This window comes from Rhinoderma darwinii, chromosome 2 (genome assembly GCF_050947455.1).
Source record: "Rhinoderma darwinii isolate aRhiDar2 chromosome 2, aRhiDar2.hap1, whole genome shotgun sequence".
NCBI classification, from domain to species: domain Eukaryota; kingdom Metazoa; phylum Chordata; class Amphibia; order Anura; family Rhinodermatidae; genus Rhinoderma; species Rhinoderma darwinii.
In genome coordinates, this window is record NC_134688.1 from 327,385,614 (window position 1) to 327,402,724 (window position 17,111).

The following is a 17,111-nucleotide window of genomic DNA, read 5'->3' on the forward strand; positions in this document are numbered from 1 at the left end:
TCTCCGCCATTAACCCTTGAAATGCCGCGATGAAAGCTGATCACGGCGTTCAAGGAGGGGGGACTGCACTTTGATTGAGTCACAGAAGATAACTGTGACGCGATCAAAGCCCATAACTTGTATTGCCAGACAGCCCAGGGTCCATTGAAGGACCCCAGGGCTGTCTGAACATATATCCTGTTGTCAGGGCATACTGAGGTATGCCCTAACAACTGCCTGTGTACAATCAGTACACAGGCTAATGTACTAGCATATACACTACCGTTCAAAAGTTTAGGGTCACTTAGAAATTTCCTTATTTTTGAAAGAATAGCAGTTTTTTTTCAATGAAGATAACATTAAATTAATCAGAAATACACTCTATACATTGTTAATGTGCTAAATGACTATGGTAGCTGGAAACGTCTGTTTTTTTTTTGTTTTGTTTTTTCGGTATAAATATATTTTAATGAACAGACCACTTATCAGTAGCATTTATACAAATATCTTACCGACACACAACTTTATTACTATTCATTTGTCTACTCTGATGCAAAGACAGATTTCATCGGATATATGGCCAATGATACTATTCACACCTTTGAAAATCGTTTTTTTGTTTTATATATATATATATATATATATATATATATATATCAGTGTGCTTGGCGCAAATTTCTAAATACTTTCTATAAAACAATTTTATTTTTTGAGATACCGCTGCTTTGTATCCTCTATATAGAGCAGCGGTTTCTAGCGCTGAGGCCTGAATCCGTCAGGTTAGTGGCACTGATGGGTTCAGTGTCAGCGGGTCCTGTGTGTCACACAGGATCCACCTGTTTTTTTTTTATAAATTCTTTTATTTTATTTTTAAAGCATAAAGAAAAACAGACAATATACTCAGTACACACCAAGTCGGTATTGACATCGCCCTCAGGCCAGTAACTTGCATAACAAAAAGTGCATAACATTACAATGGAAGGTAGTATACCGCTCAGAATATTATTGGAAGAAAGGCAGATATGCACCCTGAACCTGCAGCGATGCATAATACTCCATAGTCGAGCAGAGATACAGTAAGAGAAAGAAGGAAAGAACGGGGACAGAAGTGGAGAGAGAGGGGGAGAGGAACGCACCTGACATAATTGGGCCTATAGAAGAGGTCAAGAGGCCATGATGGCCTTGTATTCCACAGAGGATTGAAAACGGATCAATTCACGCCAAGTTCTGAGGAAGGCTGCATGGGACCCTTTCATTGATGCCGTGAGGTCCTCCATTCTCATAATCTGCTGGATCTTGCCACACCACATGCCCACGGATGGGGGACAGGTTTGTCTCCACAACGCGGGAATATATGCTCTAGCCGCATTCACCAATTATCGAACAACTGAGCGCCTATACATGGACAAGGGGATCTCACACAGATGGAGCAGGAAAAGGTCTGGTGACCTCGGGAGGGGGAAATCCGTGAATTTCGAGGAAATGCGCCACACCTCAGACCAGAAATCAGCCAGGAGGGGGCAGTCCCAAAAATATGCAGTATTGTACCCACTTGGTCGCCACATCTCCAGCACAGAGGTGAAACCGCTGGGATCATTGCATGCAATCTGGAAGGCACCCTATACCAACGACACAGAATCTTGAACCCTGCCTCTTGATATCTACTGGCCATTGAGGACTTGTGTGTCATGGTAAACAAACGCTCTCGTTCGGGAGTGAATGATAGACCCAACTACGCAGATAAGATGGGGAAGGCAGATTGGAGGGCGAGATCAGAGGAGCGTAGAGTTTAGACAGTGAATGGCACACCGTGCCCGTGCCTGTGCATAAAAGTTCAAATGGGGAGCCCTCCCGCGAGTACGCCGCCGGATTAGCTATGGACGGCAGGTAATGTCGTAGCTGGGTGGCCTGCCATGCAGAAAAGGGAACAGGGTCTGACAGAGACTGTAACTGCGCGCCTGACATCCATCTCTCCTCCTGCAAAAAGTGTTTCGCACGTCCCTTACCTGCCTTCAACCAAAGCAGGAAGGGACCACCTTCCTGCCCTGGTGGAAATGCAGGGTTGCACAAGATCGGGTACAGAGGGGAGGGGAACGGGGAGATCTCTGTCCTAGGAAAGAGCCGTGCCGCAACTGCCAGGGTGGGTCCGATCGTCGGGTGCGACCATGCAGCCAAGGGAGTATGTCTACCCAACCACGGTAAGGCCTGCAGCGGGACTGCCAGAAAAGCCTGTTCCATGGACACCCAATCCTTAATCTCGCTGTGTCTAAACCAGTCTAGAATTCGTGTCAAGTGGGAGGCATGGTGGTATGAAACAAAGTCCGGTAGACCCACACCCCCCTCGCACTTCGCACGAAAAAGAATGGGTGTAATGACGGGGAAGGGAGACAGACAGGTGAGCCCTAATCTACCGGCCAGTCCCTGCCTACATGCAACGGCCCGTCCTAGGCGACGGCGTACAACTGGGCGACGGTCCCTACGCTCAATAAGTGCACGACAGACAAACAGACAAGGGTACACAGAAGCTAAGGGAAATGGGGCAGTTGCCCACGGCAACACCGTTAGCAACAAGAGTAGTGAACGAGCCGAGTCAAACCAGGAGTGTACGAGGTACCAAACGCAGAGCAGGAGAGTAGTCAGTAAGCCAGGGTCAATATGAAGCAGGGACAAATAGTTCAAGCAGCAGCAGAGCCAGGAAAGAGGAGAATCACAGGCAAAGGAGGAGCAGGAAGTGAAGGTATAAATAGACAGAGGGCGGGAGCTAGCTCCGTCTGGCCAGGCTGTGATAGGCTCTCCCACTCCTCAGCCTCCCAGCCTGATTGGTAGAAGGAGGGGTCATTCGATCAGACTTAGGAGCAAGTCGCAGACTGACTAACCACGGGCGTTGACACAGAAGCTGTGTCTGGCAGATCCTTTACAGTACCCCCCCTTTTATGAGGGGCCACTGGACCCTTTCTAGGTGGACCTGGCTTATTGGGGAACCGAAGATGGAACCTCCTGAGCAATACTGCAGCGTGAACATCCCGGGCGGGTACCCAAGTCCTCTCCTCAGGCCCGTATCCTCTCCAATGGACCAGGTACTGGAGAGAGCCTTGGACCATCCTGCTGTCCACAATCTTGGCCACCTCGAATTCTACCCCTTCAGGGGTGAGAACAGGGACCAGAGGTTTCCTCGAGGGAGCCAAGGACGGGGAGCAGCGTTTCAGGAGGGAGGCATGAAACACGTTGTGTATTCGAAAAGACGGGGGTAACTCCAGTCGGAAGGAGACAGGGTTAAGGACTTCAATGACCTTGTACGGCCCTATATACCGGGGAGCAAACTTTTTGGACGGGACTTTAAGGCGCAAATTTTTTGAAGACAGCCACACCAGATCCCCGACCACAAACAAGGGGTTAGCAGAACGTCTTCTATCTGCCTGAGTCTTTTGTATGCTCTGGGACGCCTCTAGGTTCTTATGAACCTGGGCCCAGACTGTGCACAGTTCCCGATGAACGACATCTACCTCAGGATTGTTGGAACCACCAGGTGAAACAGAGGAGAACCGTGGATTAAACCCAAAATTACAGAAAAAGGGGGAGACCCCTGACGAGTTACTGACCCGGTTATTAAGGGAAAATTCGGCGAGGGAAATGAAGGAGACCCAATCATATTGACAGTCAGAGATAAAACACCTTAAATATTGTTCTAGAGACTGATTAGTCCTCTCCGTTTGGCCATTAGTTTCAGGATGGAAGGCTGAGGAGAAGGAGAGATCAATCTTCAACTTTTTACAGAAGGCTCTCCAAAACAAATTGTACCCCTCTGTCAGAAACAATATTGACAGGAACCCCATGGAGACGCAGGATGTGTTTGACAAACAAGGTAGCTAACGTCTTAGCATTGGGTAGTTTCTTGAGGGGCACAAAATTGCACATCTTACTGAAGCGGTCTACTACAACCCACACCACCGACTTGCCTTGAGATGGAGGCAAATCGGTGATAAAATCCATGGAGATATGGGTCCAAGGTCTCTGAGGAATGGGCAAAGAACATAGTAAGCCCGCTGGTCGGGACCTGGGAGTCTTGGACCTAGCACAAATTTCACAAGCGGCGACGTAGGCCTTAACGTCTCTAAGCAACCCAGGCCACCAATAGTTTCTGGCAATGAGATGCTTGGTACCCAGGTTGCCTGGATGGCCAGATAGTGCAGAGTCATGATTTTCCCTGAGTACCCTTAGCCGGAATTGCAGGGGAACAAACAGCTTGTTCTCAGGAAGGTTCCCGGGAGCTGAACCTTGATCAGCCGCAATTTCGGAGACTAGGTCAGAATCAACAGAGGAAATTATTATACCTGGGGGCAAAACACAAGCAGGATCTTCCTCCGAAGGAGGGCTGGCCATGAAGCTACGCGACAGTGCATCAGCCTTAATATTTTTAGACCCAGCCCTATAGGTGACCAAAAAGTTGAATCTAGTAAAAAATAACGCCCATCGAGCTTGTCTCGGGTTAAGCCTCCGGGCATATTCTAGGAAAAACAGATTCTTGTGGTCGGTAAGGACCGCTACCTGGTGCCTAGCCCCCTCCAGGAAGTGGCGCCACTCTTCAAATGCCCATTTAATGGCTAAGAGTTCGCGGTGGCCAATATCATAGTTACTCTCAGTGGGCGAGAACTTCCTGGAGAAGTAGGCACAGGGACGGAGATGGGTGAGGGACCTGGTACCCTGGGACAAGACAGCACCCACTCCCACCTCGGAGGCGTCAACCTCCACAATGAATGGCTCCATTTGGTTAGGCTGAATCAGCACTGGGGCCGAGATAAAGCACTTCTTAAGGACCTCAAAAGCCTGGACCGCCTCTGGAGGCCAGTGGAGGAGATCAGCACGTTTGCGAGTAAGATCCGTAAGAGGCTTAGCGATGACCGAGAAGTTAGCAATAAATCTCCTGTAATAGTTAGCAAACCCCAGGAAGCACTGTAACGCCTTCAGGGAGGCAGGTTGGACCCATTCAGCCACAGCCTGAACCTTGGCAGGGTCCATGCGGAATTCATGAGGAGTGAGGATTTGACCCAAAAATGGTATCTCCTGCACCCCAAACACACATTTTTTGGTTTTAGCAAACAGTTTGTTTTCCCGAAGGGCCTGGAGCACCTTCCTGACATGCTCAATGTGGGAGGACCAGTCCTTGGAAAACACAAGTATGTCATCAAGGTACACTACAAGAAATACCCCCAGGTAGTCTCTTAAAATCTCATTTATAAAATTCTGGAAGACCGCGGGAGCATTACACAACCCAAAGGGCATGATGAGGTAAAACCAAATCGGACGATAATCCCTGCATCACCAGTACAGAGCACTGCTCCAAATGCATGGAGCCAACAAGGAGTTCAAAAACAGGGGTATGCTGCATAAAATAACCATTAGCAAGAGGAGTGGAGTCGATACCCACTACCGGGACAGGTTTAGGCAAGTCAATCAATGGCATAGCTAGAGACATAGCAAATTCCACAGACATAATATTAGCAGAAGACCCAGAATCCACGAAGGCACTGCCGGTAGCAGACCTACCACTAAAAGAGACCTGAAAGGGAAGCAAGATTTTATTACGTTTCATATTTACGGGAAATACCTGTGCGCCCAAGTGACCTCCCCGATGATCACTTAGGCGCGGAAGTTTTCCGGCTGCTTATTCTTACGCCTAGGACAGTTGTTCACTTGATGCTTGTCATCCCCACAGTAGAAGCAGAGACCATTCTTTCTGCGGAACTCTCTACGTTGTTGGGGAGACACGGAGGCCCCGAGTTGTATAGGTCCATCCGAGTTTTCCGTGGAACAACGAAGAAACGGAACCTCGGGAGCCATCATGGGGGGGTCAGAGGAGAAGGCACCAAAACGTTCAAGTTGTCGTTCCCTGAGACGTCGGTCAAGACGTACCGCTAAAGTCATAACCTGATCTAGGGAGTCAGAAGAGGGATAGCTAACTAACAGGTCTTTCAGGGCGTTCGACAGACCCAATCTAAACTGGCACCTCAAGGCAGGGTCATTCCACCGAGAAGCTACACACCACTTCCTAAAATCAGAACAGTACTCCTGACGTAAGGTCACCAGCTGACTCTCGGCAAAGGCAGTCTTGTCAGTCTCGTCATATATGAGCCCGAAAGCAGAAAAAAAAAAAAAAGATCAACAGAGGAAAGTTCAGGGGCGTCAGGAGCCAAGGAGAAGGCCCATTCTTGGGGCCCGTCCTGGAGCCGGGACATAATTATACCCACTCGCTGGCTCTCAGAACCTGAGGGAGTGGGGCTTTAAACGGAAATAGAGCCTACAACTCTTCCCCAAAGGAGAAAAAGGTCTTCCGGTCCCCTGAGAACCGGTCAGGCAACTTGAGGTGGGGTTCAAGAGGTGAGGTGGGGGGCACTACCAGGGTAGCATCATGCTGGTTGCCCCTCTGAGCCAGGGCTTGGACCTGTAGGGAGAGGCCCTGCATTTTCTGAGCCAGGGTCTCAAGGGGGTCCATAGTTGTGTCAGGGACCAGGGTAGAAAAGGTATATGGGCCTGTGATTATGTAATGACGGGGAAGGGAGACAGACAGGTGAGCCCTAATCTAATCATGTTTCTCCTCTAGCCGGGCAAGACGGGTATCCAAGTCGGTTTTGGTGGGCAATACTTTGACCATCTCCCAGAGTTCTGCCAGGGTCCACTCCATTGATAGTGGGGGGCCCGGGGATGGGCCTGTCTGTTGTTCCCCTGAGTGTGTCGTCATGGCCATAAACCTCCTGAAGATGGCCGGCGTGTCCTGACTCAGCACACTTGACTGTGGTGGCGGGCGCTGGCGCACGGCCGCTGAAATTGGCGCTTCTGGTGTCCCATAGCCGGGTGCTACCTGGGGTAGTATAGGGGGAAGGCCTCAGCCTGGGGCGGGGGAGCCGACCCTGGGAAGACTGCCATACACTGACATCCCTCCTGAGACGACATCTCCCCTCCAGGGGCACGAGAACAGCAGCCGAGTAGCGCCTGACCACCGGGAGGGGGAGGCGGCGAGGTCCCACGAGGCGACGGAGGCTGGGTGCGACCTACAGGAGGAGAGGATGAGGAGCGCGGCGGTGTGCCGTCCAAGGAGGACCGGAGATTCCGGCCGATGGATGGAGTGCCCGAGGCGTCCGGATGGTTCCTGCGGCTTCTCCCCTTAGTCATGCTGCGTCGGGATCGGTAAGTGAGCCCTTAACGGGCAATTTCTGCGGGGTGAGTCCGGAACTCCGAGCGAACACGTCCTCACACCGCCATGTCCAAGCCACGCCCCCCCAACGTCTGGTTTTTAATGCAATATCTACATAGGTGTATAGAGGCCCATTTCCAGCAACCATCACTCCAGTGTTCTAATGGTACATTGTGTTTGCTAACTGTGTTAGAAGGCTAATGGATGATTAGAACACACTTGAAAACCCTTGTGCAATTATGTTAGCACCGCTGTAAACAGTTTTGCTGTTTAGAGGAGCTATAAAACTGACCTTCCTTTGAGCTAGTTGAGAATCTGGAGCATTACATTTGTGGGTTCGATTAAACTCTCCAAATGGCTAGAAAAAGAGAGCTTTCATGTGAAACTCGACAGTCTATTCTTGTTCTTAGAAATGAAGGCTATTCCATGCGAGAAATTGCCAAGAAACTGAAGATTTCCTACAACGGTGTGTACTACTCCCTTCAGAGGACAGCACAAACAAGCTCTAACCAGAATAGAAAGATAAGTGGGAGGCCCCACTGCACAACTGAGCAACAAGACAAGTACATTAGAGTCTCTAGTTTGAGAAATAGACGCCTCACAGGTCCTCAACTGGCAGCTTCATTAAATAGTACCCGCAAAACGCCAGTGTCAACGTCTACAGTGAAGAGGCGACTCCGGGATGCTGGCCTTCAGGGCAGAGTGGCAAAGAAAAAGCTATATCTGAGACTGGCTAATAAAAGGAAAAGATTAATATGGGCAAAAGCACATAGACATTGGACAGAGGAAGATTGGAAAAAAGTGTTATGGACAGACGAAGCGAAGTTTGAGGTGTTTGGATCACACAGAAGAACATTTGTGAGACGCAGAACAACTGAAAAGATGCTGGAAGAGTGCCTGACGCCATCTATCAAGCATGGTGGAGGTAATGTGATGGTCTGGGGTTGCTTTGGTGCTGGTAAAGTGGGAGATTTGTACAAGGTAAAAGGGATTTTGAATAAGGAAGGCTATCACTCCATTTTGCAACGTCATGCCATACCCTGTGGACAGCGCTTGATTGGAGCCAATTTCATCCTACAACAGGACAATGACCCAAAGCACACCTCCAAATTATGCAAGAACTATTTAGGGAAGAAGCAGGCAGCTGGTATTCTATCTGTAATGGAGTGGCCAGAGCAGTCACCAGATCTCAACCCCATAGAGCTGTTGTGGGAGCAGCTTGACCGTATGGTACGCAAAAAGTGCCCATCAAGCCAATCCAACTTGTGGGAGGGGCTTCTGGAAGCATGGGGTGAAATTTCTCCCGATTACCTCAGCAAATTAACAGCTAGAATGCCAAAGGTCTGCAATGCTGTAATTGCTGCAAATGGAGCATTCTTTGACGAAAGCAAAGTTTGAAGGAGAAAATTATTATTTCAAATAAAAATCATTATTTCTAACCTTGTCAATGTCTTGACTATATTTTCTAGTCATTTTGCAACTCATTTGATAAATATAAGTGTGAGTTTTCATGGAAAACACAAAATTGTCTGGGTGACCCCAAACTTTTGAACGGTAGTGTAGATCTATGCCCGTACATTACAGTTACAAAATCAAAATGATAAATCCCTTTATGGGATTAAAAAAAAAAAGTTAAATGAATTTAATTTTTTTATATGATAAATAAATTAAAAAGTAAAAAAATACACACATTTTTTTTATAATAAATAAACTTTTTAAAATATAAGTCCCAAAACATGAAATTATGTAGACATATTTGGTATAAACCCAAACGTAACAACCTGTACAACAAATGTCTAAAATTATTTATGATGATCGGTGTATGGTGTAAAAATAAATAAATATTACAACTGCTGCGGAACTGCTTTTTTTCAGCATTTTGGCCAAAATAAAACTTTATAGAAATTAAACGATAATGTATTTGTACCAAAAAATGGTACCTACATAAAGTACAACTCGTCCCACAAAAAGTCTCATACAACTACGTCGTACAAAAAATAAGAGTTATGAGCGTCGGGATGCAAAGAGGGAAATATAAAAAAATTGTTCTGTCCTCAAGGCCAAAATTGGCCGTCTCCTTAAGGGGGTAAGATCATGCTTTCTTGGAATTGCATTTGTTTGTAAGCAAGGATCCTAAGGACGGGTGAAATAAAAGGACAAACACATTTTTTTTTTTTATAACTTGCCTTTTTTATTCATCTCCTATAGTATATAGTATATAGTATATATTGACCCAATTAAACATTCATATCAGCATCCAAAAGTAAGAAGAAAAAAAAACCACTCATTTTATAGAAGTATAAGCTCTTTAACTGTTTTGAGGGTCTGAGCTGGTAAAGGCAAGGCATTTTCAAAATCATAAATAATAATAATTTTTTTTGCATAAAAACACATTTATAGACATCAAAATTATATTCGTTATTTGTTTGGTAAAAGATCTTACAGACAACAGATGTTGAGTTCAAGTTAAAAACCAGCTATGCTGTGTTTCGGCAGCAAGCATCGGATTTCCACATAATTGGAAGACATGAATTTGTTTTTGTGTCACACACAATGCGTTTCAAGAAAACAGCGACAGTCTCTTAGGCCTGGTTCAGTTTTTTGGCACTGTTTTTGACACTGAAACTGTGGCAAAAAACTGGCAAAAACGCCTCCGAATTATTTCAATGGGAGGCGGAGGAGTTTTTTTTCCACGAGCAGAAAAAAACACTCGCAGAAAAAAGCAGTGTCATGCCCTTCCTTCAGGCGTTTCAGTCTCTGACCTCTCAGTGACATCAAAGGAAGGCAGAGAAAACTGTTTTCGCTGCGTTTTTTGCCCGCGGCACTCAATGGCCGCGGCTGAAAAACACAGCAAAAAAACTAGAAAAAGAGTGCAGGCAGGTCAAAATCTGAAGGCATTTTGAGGCAGATTTTTCCGTCTGCAAAAAACTCAGTGTGAACTAGGCCTAAGCAGGTTTCTCCTGGCCTTTTTAGAGTCCTATAAAGAAGCCCATAGTAAAAAAAAAATGCCAGCCATATCGCCATACCTAGAGCATGCTGCGTTTTGATAAGAACTGTACAAAAACTCCAGGAGTAAGACTTCTTGCTTCTGAGATAGGAAAAGCATGGGGGGGGGGGGGGGGGGGGGGGGGCACTGGCACTAATAGTGGGGACTGAGTGTGCAGCTTGTGTACAGTGAAGAACTATGCTCCTGTTTAACCTTATAGACAATGATTTTTTTTGTGTATTATGAACTCGAGGGCTAGAGGACGAGGAAGCGGCTCGTTGATCTGCAGACTCTCAAACTAGATACACCAGAACAAGCAGCAAAGATACAAGGACTGTGATTCATGTCATTTACTGCTTCTCCCACTTTGTGCTTTAACCCCTTTAGGACGCAGCCTGTTTTGGCCTCTTGGACACAGATGATTTTTTTTTTTTAAATCTGACGTGTCACTTTGTGGTAAAAACTTGGCAATGCTTTAACCTATCCAAGCGATTCTGAGATTGTTTTCTCGTGACATATTGTCCTTTGTTAGTGAAAAAATGTGGTCGATAAATTCAATATTTGTGAAAAACTTCACATTTTAGAGAATATTTGCAAAAATTTGCATTTTTCTAAATGTAAATGTATCTACTTGTAAAACAGATAGTAATACCACACAAAATAGATACTAGTTAAAATAGACATATGGGAAATGTTGTTTGCATAGTTTCTTTTCACGTCCTTTTATTTTTCTAGGACGTTACAAGGCTTAGAACTTTAGCAGCAATTTCTCACATTTTCAAGAAAATTTCAAAAGGCTATTTTTTCAGGGACGAGTTCAGTTGTGAAGTGGCTTTGAGGGCCTTATATATTAGAAAGCCCCCATAAATCACCCCATTTTACTGCACCCCTCAAAGTATTCAAAACAGCATCCAGAAAGTATTTTAACCCTTTAGGCGTTTCACAGTGATTAAAAAGCAAAGTAGAAGTGAAATTTACAAATTAATTTTTTTTTGCTGAAATTCATTTGTAATAAAAAAAATTCTGTAACCACAGAAGATTTTACCAAAGAAACGCAAGTCAATATTTATTGCCCAGATTCTTTTGTTTTTAGAAACATCCCACATGTGGCCCTAGTGTGGTAATGGACTGAAGCACCAGCCTCAGAACCAAAAGAAGCACCTAAAGGATTTTGGGGCCTCCTTTTTTTGGAATATATTTTAGGCACCATGTCCGGTTTGAAGAGGTCTTGTGGTGCCTAAGCAATCGAAACCCCCCAAAAGTGTCCCTATTTTGGAAACTACACCCCTCAAGGCGTTTTTCTAGGGGTATAGTTAGCATTTTGACCCCACAGGTTTGTTGCAGAATTTAGTTTTATGATCATCCAGACCGGCTAGTTGGTTTGTTTATCTCTGCATAGCTTTTCACCTCATGTGTCTAGTTGATTTGATTAATAGCTGAACGAGCTTAATTAGGCCTAGATCTGAGCATCTACTTCCCTATAAATTTAGATGTAGCATATGGGGAAGGCACTCGTGCAGGGGGGGGCACGAAGGCAGAAGTCATCTCTGTGTAAGTGCCATACTGTCAAAGTGTCCTGGCAGTTACACAGGGTCAGTGACAGGTAAGCTGCATTAGCAGAACAAACAAACTATCATACGCTCTAATTATTAGATTCCAAACTCTATCTGTTTACAAACAAACATGTTTATCATTATAGCTGCTCTTGGTTTACAATCCTATCGCCCATTTAAGCCTTGCCAAAAAACATTCCACATCAGTCCCTCTCTCCTTGCCTCGCCCATGTACAGCTCCCATGCACTATTCACTTTCCTCAGTCAACTTAACCAATCTCATCCCACTGCCCAACATAAAAAACGCTCTCATAAATCACAGAACCATTTGCTGTCTCTCTCCATTCTCCTGCTACTAGCTGCAGGGGACATATCTCCCAACCCTGGTCCTCCCTTTTCTTCTGCCAAGCTCAACCACTTACCTGCCACACATAGAAACCCTGCAAATCTTCTTGCTATTCTTTGTATGTCTTCTCCTGTCTCTTTTAACTGTGCTCTCTGGAACTCTCGGTCCGTGTGCAACAAACTCACCTTTATTCATGACATTCCTTTCTAACTCTCTCAACCTTCTGGCTCTTACAGAAACATGGCTACACCTGTCTGACACTGCTTCCCCTGCTGCTCTATCTTATGGTGGTCTCAAGTTCTCTCATGCCCCCAGACCTGAGAACAGGCAGGGTGGAGGAGTAGGTATACTTCTTTCTCCACACTGCACTTTTCAGGTCATTCCCCCGGTCCCCTCACTCACATTTCCCTCTTTTGAAGTCCACACCCTCAGACTCTTTCACCCTTTTTCCCTCCGAGTGGCAGTTGTCTACCGCCCCCCAGGCTCACCCCGCCAATTCCTGGATCATTTTGCTGCCTGGCTTCCACAATTTCTATCCTCTGAAACACCCACTCTCATCATGGGTGACTTCAACATCCCCATTGATAACCCAATCTCCTCATCTGCCTCCCAGTTTCTATATTTAACCTCGTCCCTAGGTTTGTCACAACTTACTAACTCTCCTACACATGAAGACGGGCATTCACTTGACCTGGTCTTCTTCCGGCTCTGCTCAGTTTCTGACTTTATTAACTCTCCTCTCCCGCTTTCTGACCACAATCTTCTCTCCTTTACTATCAAATATTCTCTGCCTCCTCAGGTCATCCCTACGTATCAGACATACAGAAATCTACATGCCATTAACACTGTGAAACTCATAGGCAGTCTACAGTCCTCATTGTCCCCTATCACTTCCCTCTCCTGTCCCAATCTGGCTGCCAAACTTTACAATAACACTCTCAAAAATGCATTGGAGGGGGGCGTGGCCAGCTGCTGATGTGAGAGGACGAGTGTGGCGATAGCTCCGGGCCAGCATCCTGTTTAACATCCTCCTGACGGTGCTGTAATCCCTGAAATCAGCCAAAATTCCTTACCTGCTGCGTCGGAAGGGAAGGACGTCTTCCAGGAAAAAGATGAGCCCGCCTAAAGCGATGGACGCGGCTGAAAAGCTGAAATCATATGCCCGTGTGGTGATCCAAGATGGCGCCGGCGGGAGCTCTGCTGCGCAGGCCGCAGCTGGGACATCAACCTCTGCTCCCTCGGAACAGGATGCAGGAATCACACTGCAGGAGGCCTCGGATAAGCTGCTGACAGCCATCCTGGAGACACGTACGTCGCTAACGGCTAAGATCGATGAGGTGAGAGTGGACGTGGGCCTACTGAGGCAGGACCTGCAAAATGTGCGGGAGAGAGTCACGGAGACGGAGGGCAGGATTTCAACCTTGGAAGACCTTACTGCTAACATGCCGGCGGCTATTCAAGATCTGCACCGTAAAGTTGATCTGTGGCGCCAGAAAGCCGACGATTTAGAAAACAGATCGCGTCGCAATAATCTCCGCATTGTGGGATTGCCGGAGAGGGCAGAGGGGCAGAGGCCTGGGGAATTTGTGGAAAAATGACTGAGGGAGATCTTTCCAGCTGCCTCCTTCTCGTTGGCGTATGCGGTTGAAAGGGCGCACAGGGTTCCAGCACGACTACCAGTTCCGGGTGCTCCCCCAAGACCACTGCTTGCTCGGATGTTAAATTGTAAAGATCGGGACACGGTTCTGCTGGAAGCTCTGTGTCCATATATCCGGATTTTTCTCCTGATTTGTAGCGACAGAGGGCGTCATATGTCCCTATTAAGCGCCGACTTCGGGACCTGCAGATCCCATATTCGATGGCCTATCCGGCTAGATTGCGGGTTGTGGATGGAGATCGACCCATATATTTTACGGATCCAACTGAGGCGGAGGAATGGCTTACGAGAAAGCATAGGCGCTCTCCTCGACGCTGATCGCGGTGGCTGTGCAGGCTGGGAGATTATTGCCGATATATGGAACTCATGGATACCCCATATTGTTTGTATTACAGAAGTTCCAGTTGAAAGTATCCTTATACGATAATGATGTGAAGTTGTAACATGTTATCTACAAGCTGCTATGTGAGGCATAAGGTCCGTGATATGAGCTGGGAAGTTTAGTCCTCATAATCTCTTCCTTATGTGTTCTGAATAAGAGATATGGGGGACATTTAATACGAGTCGGGTTTTAATATGTTTTATAATATCTGGTGGATGGGATGCTGGTCGGGAGAAACGCTATACCTATATAGATAGTGTATTTGCGGCAGAAATACGCTAGCCGTAGAAGCTACCCCCTAGAGTATTGGCTACAAAGGTTTGCTCCTGTTGAGCAATGTCTGTTCTTGGTTTTGTTATGAAGGATATTGAGTCAACTCACATTGCTGCAGAAATTAGCATAAATGTTGTACACCTACGGGACATAGTGGGAATTGCAGACGGGATTGGGACAATTGTCACTCAGGGGCTCGTGGGTAGGATTCTGGGCTACGGCTCTCCAATATGTGTTAACAGTACGAAATGGCAGGATTACGGTTAATGTCCTGGAATGTCCGGGGAATGGGGTCTCCTGAAAAGAGGCATATGATATTCGCTGCAGTGCGGCGACAGCGTCCTCATTTAACGTGTCTACAGGAAACAAACATGACACCTGATACTGTGAGGAGTTTGAGTAAGCCCTGGGTGCAGTGGGTGGGACATGCCTCACACACCTCGTATTCTAGGGGGGTGGCCATCTTAGTGCATGTTGAGCTCCGTTGGAAATTGCTACAATCCAACATGGATCCTGAGGGGCGGTACATTTTTCCACATGCGGTTCTTGATGAATGTCCCTATGTGATCTTGGGGGTGTATAATCCTCCACCAGCCTCATTGCCAATAATCCAGGAAGCCGTCCGGTTTGTGTCAGCATACCCGGGGGCCCGGGTGATCATGATAGGGGATTTTAACTTGGCTATGGACCCTGGTATAGATAGATTTCAGGGGAACGGGAGTAGAGGTCCTGGAAGCCCCTCTCAGTTAAGTCTCCTTGTAAAGGAGATGGGCTGGATTGATCTGTGGAGAGCGACACACAGATGGATTAGAGAGTACACATGCCACACCCCACAATACAATGTGCTGTCCAGAATTGATTATATATTTGGTTCGCCTGCGGTTTTCCAGGAGGTAGACTCTGTAGATCACTTACCGAAGGGGATCTCGGATCACAGCCCGATCTTACTGACATTGAAAATGCCACAGGCAGGAAGTAGGGGAGTGGGTAAAATTCACCCGTTTTGGCTTCAGCTCATTCAGCAAAATGATCGTATACCGGATCAGCTATCAATCTTTATAGAAGCGCATGCTCAGATGGAAAATCGGTCGCTGGTGTGGGATACCCTCAAGGCCTATTTGAGGGGATGTCTCCGATCCTCCATATCCTATGTAAAACGTGCTTCTGCCCCTCAGGAGGAGGACTTAGCATATAAATGTTCACAGGCGGAAGGGGCATTCGTTCAGGATCCCTCACCGGCTAACCGGAATGCCTGGCTGGATTTGGGTAGACAGTATTTACAGGTCTTGAGGGATAAGACTTCGCGTAGTCTATTCTTTAGTAAACAATCTCACTTTGAATTGGGCAATCAATCGGGTAAAATTCTTGCTCATATGGTTCGGAACAGTTCTAGATCCCCCCCGGTGATGGGTATAGTGGGGCCTGGCGATAGAACCTGCACCTCCTCGAGGGATATTCTTGAGCAATTCACACAGTTTTACGATCAGCTGTATGCTTCAAAAGTTGATTATGGGCTGGATGAGCTGGAAATGTATTTGGATGGAATATCGTTTCTTACCTTGACAGCCGAGCGGGTGGCAATGTTAGATGCTCCATTTACAGTGGACGAGATTTTGGAGGGGATGGCGTCTATGTCTAAGGGGAAGGCCTCAGGGCCGGATGGTATCCCCCTTGAGGTATATCTACAGTATGGGGAGCTGCTGGCCCCCCAATTGCTGGCCCTGTTTGAACATAGCTATCGGAGCTCTGCTCTTCTGGAATCCATGTGTGACGCCACCATAATTGTATTGCTGAAACCAGGCAAAAATCCAGATGAATGTGGTTCATATAGACCGATCTCATTGCTGACAGTGGATTACAAAATCTTGACTAAGATGCTAGCTAATAGGTTATGCAATGTGATAAAGGAGATCATCCATTCAGATCAGTGTGGCTTTATACCCGGCAAGTCCACCTCAGAGAATATTAGACGGGTACAGGTGGTGACGCAGATTGGATGGGAGGAGCAGCAGGACTGGGCTGTGGCATCTCTGGATGCGGCAAAGGCATTTGACTCGGTAGAATGGCCTTATCTGCTGGCAGTGCTGCGAAGATTTGGGTTTGGGGATGGATTCATTAATTGGGTCTCCTTGTTGTATAAATCTCGACAAGCGCAGGTGTTGGTGAATGGGGCCCTGTCCCCTTCCTTTGGCCTCCATAGGGGCATGAGGCAGGGGTGTCCACTTTCGCCAATTCTCTTCGCATTGGCCATTGAACCACTGGCTCTTAACATCAGGCGGGATCCCGCATATATGGGAATTAGAATAGGGGACAGAGAGGACCGGATAGGGTTATATGCGGATGACATGGCGCTGTTTATGGTGAACCCCTACTTAAATGTAGCGCCCTTGGTCACCTACCTAAGGGATAAAATACAGGTGTGGAAGGGTCTACCTTGCTCAGTGGCAGGACGTGTTAATCTGTTAAAGATGATAGTATTGCCGAAGTTTTTGTATGTGCTGGAACACATGGATGTATTGGTGCCTAAAAGCTTCTTTAAAATAATAAACTCGCTGTTCGCGCCGTTTGTATGGGGGGGGAGATCTAAACTCAAGCTTTCGATTCTAGAGACCTAAAGATGAGGCCGGGGCTGCGTTACCGGATGTTTTTCTATATTACTTGGCGGGTCAGCTCAGGTACTTGACTTCTTCGGTCTCCCCCCCCTCTTAACGACTAATGCGGAGTGTCATTTAGCCCGGGTGCTGGG